The sequence below is a fragment of the Aethalodelphis obliquidens genome, unplaced genomic scaffold, assembly GCF_003676395.1.
Source record: "Aethalodelphis obliquidens isolate GAN/ISIS:26980383/991018 unplaced genomic scaffold, ASM367639v1 scaffold28, whole genome shotgun sequence".
NCBI classification, from domain to species: Eukaryota; Metazoa; Chordata; class Mammalia; order Artiodactyla; family Delphinidae; genus Aethalodelphis; species Aethalodelphis obliquidens.
In genome coordinates this window covers 5,665,261-5,673,637 of record NW_020837972.1, presented here as the reverse complement: position 1 = coordinate 5,673,637, position 8,377 = coordinate 5,665,261, and positions in this window count along the sequence as shown.

Genomic DNA, 8,377 nt, shown 5'->3' with positions numbered 1-8,377 from the left:
TCCATTTCTTCCAGGTTGTCCATTTTATTGGCATAGAGTTGCTTGTAGTAATGTCTCATGATCCTTTGTATTTCTGCAGTGTCATTTGTTACTTCTCCTTTTTCATTTCTAATTCTATTGATTTGAGTCTTCTCCCTTTTTTTCTTGATGAGTCTGGCTAATGGTTTATCAATTTTGTTTATCTTCTCAAAGAACCAGCTTTTAGTTTTATTGATCTTTGCTATTGTTTCCTTCATTTCTTTTTCATTTATTTCTGATCTGATCTTTATGATTTTTTTCCATCTGCTAACTTTGGGGTTTTTTTGTTCTTCTTTCTCTAATTGCTTTAGGTGTAAGGTTAGGTTGTTTATTTGAGATGTTTTTGTTTCTTGAGGTAGGATTGTATTGCTACAAACTTCCCTCTTAGTACTGCTTTTGCTGCATCCCGTAGGTTTTGGGTCATCGTGTTTTCATTGTCATTTGTTTCTAGGTATTTTTTGATATCCTCTTTGATTTCTTCAATGATCTCTTGGTTATTAAGTAGTGTATTATTTAGCCTCCATGTGTTTGTATTTTTAACAGATTTTTTCCTGTAATTGATATCTAGTCTCATAGTGTTGTGGTTGGAAAAGATACTTGATATGATTTCAATTTTCTTAAATTTGATATGTGACCCAAGATATGATCTATCCTGGAGAATATTCCATGAGCACTTGAGAAGAAAGTGTATTCTGTTGTTTTTGGATGAAATGTCCTGTAAATGTCAAGTAACTACATCTTGTTTAATGTATCATTTAAAGCTTGTATTTCCTTATGTATTTTCATTTTGGATGATCTGTCCATTGGTGAAAGTGGGATGTTAAAAGTCCCCTACTATGATTGTGTTACTGTTGATTTCCCCTTTTATGGCTGTTAGCTTTTGCCTTATGTATTGAGGTGCTCCTGTGTTGTAACTGGATCTTTTAAGGCCCACGTAGCTTCCCCAAATTGTCTTTTGAGCTTCAAAATTAAGTTGTTGAGAGAACTCTTCCAGCCCAGGAATTCTTAAGGACCCCCTATTTCCTATGGGATAATGGGCGGGGGGCTCACCTAAAAATAAGCCATGAAGGAGGTGCATCCAGGTGTCAGTGACGTGGTTCCCTGGTGAGCAGATTATTGTTTGTGTGATGGTTCTTCTTTTGTTTTTTGTTTGTTTGCTTGTTGGGTTTTTTTGCAGATCTGCCCCAGATATGAACTGCCCCTTTGCAGCATTCAGCATTACAGCAGAAGTGAGTGGGTCCCTGAGAACCACAAGCTGCAATGGGGGAAGCGTGGCCTGAACACCTGGGGCCCCCCTCAGCAAAACACCTCCATAGCGACCACAGGACCTGGCACTAAGAATAACCCTGTTTTTGCAGGCACGATTGCCCCTGCCTTAAGTCAGAACCTGGAGGTACTCCAAGGCAGAGCCCCCTTGTTGCAAGTAGGGAGCCCGGTGACACCAAAGGCAAGACTGTGCTGAGATGTAGGCTCTGGCCTTTGCTACCGGTGGCCCTGCTTCTGCCGAGGGCACAGTGAGGAGCAGCCTTGTCATTAGGGTCCCCTCATCACCTGCCCAGGCTCTTTTGGACACAGAACTGTCAGGCCATCACGCAGCTCATTTTCCTCTGGTTCAGGATCCACACTTCTGGAGTCTAGGAAGCAAAAGCCGACCTGAAAGAACAGTTTGCTTGAGAAGCAGCCAGAGCTCGGGTTCGGGTATCCTGGACCTGGCTTCTGCTCTGTCTTCGTTTCTTTTATAATTTTTAAAAATTTATTTATTTATTTATTTATTTTTGGCTGCATTGGGTCTTTGTTGCTGTGCACAGGCTTTCTCTAGTTGCGGAGTGCGGGGGCTACTCTTTGTTGCAGTGCACGGGCTCCTCGGTACGGTGGCTCCTCCTGTTGTGGATCACGGGCTCTAGGTGCTCGGGCTTCCATAGCTGTGTCATGCAGGCTTCAGTAGTTGTGACTTGTGGGCTCTAGAGCGCAGGCTCTGTAGTTGTGGCGCACGGGCTTAGTTGCTCCGCAGCATGTGGGATCTTCCCGGACGAGGGCTTGAACCCGTGCCTCCTGCATTGGCAGGCAGATTCTTAACCACTGCACCACCAGGGAAGCCCTCTGTCTTTGTTTCTAACACAAATTTATCTCTCATTTGTGCATTCCTCCAGGAAACTGGAAACCCAAGACCTCGAAGGGAGTGTGAAGAGAAGGAGGCAGAATGAGGCCAAGCAGAAGATACCTCGTGCCCAGATCTTGGTTTCTAATGCCACACTCCAAAAGAAGAAACTAAGGTGTCCTGGAGAAGTAGCTGATTCACAAGGAGGCAAGATTCACAAAACAGGCCGGTACTTGCAATTCCTGCTGAGACCCTACCCCATCATCTTTATTATTATCATTATTATTTCCTATTTTGTGAAAAGGTAACATATGTTCATAACAATTTTTTGAAAAGCACACTGCTGGAGGGACTTCCCTGGTGGTCCAGTGATTAAGACTGTGCTCTCAATGCAGGGGGCACAGGCACGGGTTCAATCCCTGGTTGGGGAACCAAGATCCCACATGCCGTGTGGTGCGGCCAAAAAAAACCGCAAACGTACTGCTGGAAAGAGCACACAATTCAAAGTAAGTCTCCTTCCCATGCATTAGTAAAGGGAGAAAGACCCATCAGCAAAGAGAATGGAGCCACACACAGCAAGAGAAAATCATTAAACTTCACACAGCCAGAGATGCTATTTGGCTTGTCCTTTTCTTCTGTCAAATCCACCCCCCATATCTTTCCATCAATTTAAGTGACTCAGAGTGAGTGTCTTTCCTGTCTCAAGAGCCTTGACTGAGATCTGCTTTAGCAGCTCAATAACATAATTTTATCACTTCAGTAAATTAACAGTCATATGTACTTACATGGCATGTACACCAAGAGTCTCCATAAACACGATGTCATTTGATCCTTGTCTTCACAGGTGCACTGGGAGATAGATAGACAAGTAGAATTAACACCACTCCCATTTTATAGATGAGAAAAGTGAGGCTTAGAGGATAAGGAATGATGTTCAGAAGGCAATGCCTGTGGCACAGGAACCAGGACATCCTGGAGCCCTCAGAGACCATCTGGAACACTTTTCTCTGCCACCTTCTCTAGGCCTCACTCATAGGCACACTCCTGAGCCACATACTCTTCGTTCTGCTTCAGTAACAATGTTCACACCAAATAACTTCAGCCCTCTGGCTACAGCTGACTGGAGCAGATAGGGCCACCTGACCCAGGATAGAGTCAGTTCATTGGCTAGGCTAAGCCAATCAGATTTTGAAGTTTGGAGACTGGAGACGGGTTTTTTTATAAATTTATTTGTTTATTTTTGGCTGTGTTGAGGCTTTGTTGCTGAGTGTGGGCTTTCTCTAGTTGCGGCGAACTGGGGCTACTCTTCATTGTGGTGTGTGGGCTCCTCATTGCAGTGGCTTCTCTTGTTGTGGAGCACAGGCTCTAGGCATGTGAGCTTCAGTAGTTGTGGCATGCGGGCTTAGTAGTTGTGGCTCTTGGGCTCTAGAGCACAGGATCAGTAGTTGTGGCGCATGGGCTTAGTTGCTCCGCAGCATGTGGGATCTTCCTAGACCAGGGCTCGAACCCATGTCCCCTGCCTTGGCAGGTGGATTCTTAACCACTGCGCCACCAGGGAAGTCCCTAGAGACTATTATTTCTTGAGCATTTTCTGTATGCCAGGAATATAGCACTTGGCATCCATTTCATTCTCACAACAAGCTTATATTGATCATTATTGCCCCCATCTTATAAATGAGGAAACTGAAGTTCAGGAAGGTTAAGGGACATGATCAAGGTCACACAGCTGGCAAGTAGCTGAGTTGAAATTCAGTCTTGTGTATGTCTGACCAGAGACTGTGGTCTTAACCAGTATATGGTGCTGCCTCCCTGAGTGGACCCCAGAGCTTTCTCAGCCACCCCACTTTCAACACCCCAGTATTCAATTTACTGACCAACATGTAATTCCCCAAATGTATCATACTGGCTGTCACCTCTGAACCCTGCATGTATTATTCCTTCTGCTTTCCATGCCCTGGATCTGTCACCTCCTAACAGCCAGACCTTGGGCTTTGTTATTCCATCTCATTGATCTCAGTTTCCTTGTGTGTAGAATGGGAAACACTGATTGTAACCTTTACCTCGTAAGGACAATATGAGGACCAAGTGATGACTGTGAAAACACTTTATAAACTTTGGCAATACTCCCCCAAACTGTCTACAGATTAGTACAATCCTTAGGGAAATTCCCAACACTATTTTTGCAGAAATGAAAAAACTGGTCCAAAAATTCATATGGAATATCAAGAGTCCTCAAATAGTCAAAACAATCTTTAAAAAGAACAAAATTGGTAGATTCACACTTCCTTACAGTTATCAAAACTGAGGTGCTGGAATAAGGATAGTTATATAGATCAACTGAATAAAATTGGGGGCCCAGAAAGGAGACCACACATCTATGATCAATTGGTTTTCAAGAGGCTGCCAAGACCATTCAATGGAGAAACAATAGTTTCTTTTTTTTTTAATTGGAGTATAGTTGATTTACAATGTTGTGTTACTTTCTGCTGTACAGCACAGTGAATCCGTTATACATATACATATATCCACTCTTTTTTAGATTCTTTTCCCATATAGGTCATTACCTAGTATTGAGTACAGTTCCCTGTGCTATACAGTAGGTCCTTATTACTTATCTATTTTATATATGGTAGGGTGTATACGTCAAGCCCAATCTCCCAAGTTATCCCTCGCCCCACACTCCCCCCCTTGCTAACCATAAGATTGTTTTCTACATTTGTAACTCTACTTCTGTTTTGCAAATAAGAACTTATTTTGTAAATAAGTTCTGTTTTGTAAATAAGTACCATTTTTTAAAATTCCACATATAAGTGATATCATACGATATTTGTCTTCTTTGTCTGACTTACTTCACTCAGTATGACAATCTCTAGGTCCATCCATGTTGCTGCAAATGGCATTATTTCGTTTGTTTTTATGGCTGAGTAATATTCCATTGTATATATGTACCACATCTTCTTTATCCATTCCTCTCTTGATGGACATTTAGGTTGCTTCCATGTCCTGGCTATTGTAAATAGTGCTGCAGTGAACACTGGGGTGCATGTATCTTTTTGAACTATGGTTTTCTCTGGATATATGTCCAGCAGTGGGATTGCTGGATCATATGGTAGCTTTATTTTTAGAAACAATAGTTTCTTGAAAAAAGGGTACTGGGACAACTGGATATCCAGATGCAAATGAAGTTGGACCCTTACCTCACACCATATATAAAACTTAACTCAAAATGGATTGGAGACTTAAATATAAGAGCTGTACCTATAAAACTCTTAGAAGAAAACATAGGGGCAAATAGGCATAACCTTGGTTTTGGATATGGTTTCTTAGATATGGCATCAAAATCACAAGCAACAGGGACTTCCCTGGTGGTCCAGTGGTTAAGACTCCATGCCTCCAATGCAGGGGCACAGGTTCGATCCCTGGTTGGGGAACTAAGATTCCACATGCCCTGTGGAGCGGACAAAAAAAAATTTTTTTTTAATCACAAGCAACAAAAGAAAAAATACATAAATTGGACTTTATAAAAATTTAAAACGTTTTTTGCACTATCTCAATAGGCTGCTATCAAGAAAGAGAAAAGATAACCCACAGAATGGAAGAAAATATTTGCAAGCCATATATGTAATAAGAGTCTAGTATCCAGAATACATAAAGAATTCATACAACTCACCAACAAAAAGACAATTCAATTTAAAATGAGCAAAAGACTAGAATAAAACTTCTCCAAAGAAGTTATACAAATGGCTTACAAGCATATGAAAAGATGTTCAACATCATTAGTCATTAGGGAAATGCAAATCAAAATCACAATCAGATACCACTTCACACCCACTAGGATGACTATAATTTTTAAAAAGGAAAATAGGTTTTAGCAAGGATGTGAAAAAATTGAAATCCTTGTACATTGCTGGTAGGAATACAAAATGGTACAGTCACTATGGAAAAGAATATGGAGGTTCCTCAAAACGTTAAGCATAGAATGACCATGTGACCCATGTCTTAGTCAGTTTGGACTGTTATAACAAAATACCATAGACTAGGTGGCTTATAAACAACAGAAATTTATTTCTCACAGTTCTGAAGACCAGAAAGCCCAAGATTGAGGCACTGACAAATTCAGTGTCTGGTGAGAGCCCACTTCCTGATTCATAGATGGCTATCTTCTTGCTGTGTCTTCACGTGGTGGAAGGGGCCAAAGAGCTCTCTGGGGTATCTTATAAGGGCACTAATCTCATTCATGAGAGTTCCATCCCCCTGACCTAATCACCTCCAAAAGGTCCTACCTCCAAATACTGTCACACTGGGGATTAGATGTCAACATATAAATTTAAGGGGAACATCAACACTCAGTCTATAGCACCCAGCAATTACACTCCAAGCTAAATAAAAATATTTGTCCACATAAAATCTTGTACACCGAAGTATACAGCACTATCCATAGCAACATTATTCACAACAGCCAAAAAGTGGAAACAATCCAAATGTCCGTCCACTAATGAATGAAGAAACAAAATGTGGTATGTCCATAAAATGGAAATTCTTAAGCCGTAAAAAGGAATGAAGTACTGATACATGCTACAACATAGATGAATCTCAAAAATATGGTGTGTCAAAGAAGCTGGACACAAGGCTACCTACCTACTGATCATTTAACTTACATAAAATCTCCAGAACAGGCAAACTGATAGGTACAAAAAGCAGATTAGTGGTTGCCAAAAGTTGGGGGAAGGGGGAAATGTGGAGTGACTGCTTAATGGGTACAGGGCTTCCTTTTGAGATGAAGAAGTGTTCTGGAACTAGAGAGTGGTGATGGCTTCATCACATTGTGAATGTACTAAATACCACTGAATTGTCCACTTTAAAATGGTTGGAATGGTGAATGTTATGTTACCACAGTAAATTAAAAAGGCTTGCTGATGGATAGAATGTGGAATGAGAAGGTAAGAAGGAAATCAAGACTCTCCTGGGTTTTTTTAGGGAGTTATGGACTGGAGGAGCCTTAAGTACTCACTGTGTTACAGTCTCCACCACATCCATTCTCTTCTTTGTCTAGGCATGCTCATTCCCGCCCCAGGGGCTTTGCACCTGGTCTTCCATGTGCCTGGAATGATCTAGATCTATATTTATTGACATAGAGAGATGTTCTTTTTTTTTTTTTTGTGGTACGCGGGCCTCTCACTGTTGTGGCCTCTCCCGTTGCGGAGCACAGGCTCCGGACGCGCAGGCTCAGCGGCCATGGCTCACGGGCCCAGCCGCTCCGCGGCATGTGGGATCCTCCCAGACCGGGGCACGAACCTGTGTCCCCTGCATCGGCAGGCGGACTCTCAACCACTGCACCACCAGGGAAGCTCTAGATGTTCATTTTCAAGTGAAAAAGCAGGTCACTTTTTTTTTTTTTTACAAATGTTCATGTAAACAGATGAACACATTACATAGAATAATTTTATCAGCAAGGTGTTTTCAACTGCAGGTAAGAGAAAACTCTAGGTCAATGACTTCACAATAGGGTCATGCCGTTGTGCCAGTAATCAGTGTATTGCTTTTCAACTCCAAATTCTTTCTTCCATAGTGAATGGAAGTATTCAGGGGTCTTTGGCCATAAGCCACAGAAGCTGACTTTGGCTACCTAAGAAGAAAAACGGGCATTCCCGGAGTCCAAGGGAGGCTCCTCCATAATAATCAAGACTGCATTAAGATTGTCTTTTATACTGAGCACGATGCTGAGTTTTCTCAGTAGAGGGCGCTAAAGAGACACTGCAGGAGAAACAGGCCTTTCTCGCTGGTTCCCGCAGCTGCACCAGTGGTCAGCAGCACAGGTATGAGGCAAAGCCTGGGTAGCTGTGAGTCAGATGGTGGAATTCTCAGACCCTGAGGAGGGCTTTGGGATCTTTCCAAGCTGATCTTAGGTGATGGCGCCCCAAGTGGTGAGCGGTCTAACTTCAGCGGAGAGAGCCAAGCTCGGTTCAGAAACCTGAGCAAATCCAGGCCCCACAGATGCCCATCTTCCTGTTGCTATTAAAGCAAGCTTCATCAAGTCCTTCTTTTTGGAAGAAAAGCTCCAGGTTTTCAAGGAGGGACCATCACAGGTCACCTATCCATGCCTAGTGCTTGGCAGAAGGAAAAACGTGGGTTTTGAGAAATGGCTCCCCATAGTGGGACCTGGGCATCCTACTTTTCTAAAGTACCACAATTATCCTAGGGGCACAGTCAAGGATAGAACCACTGGATCAATCTCTTGAGCCCTGAGGTCAGAATTCTGAC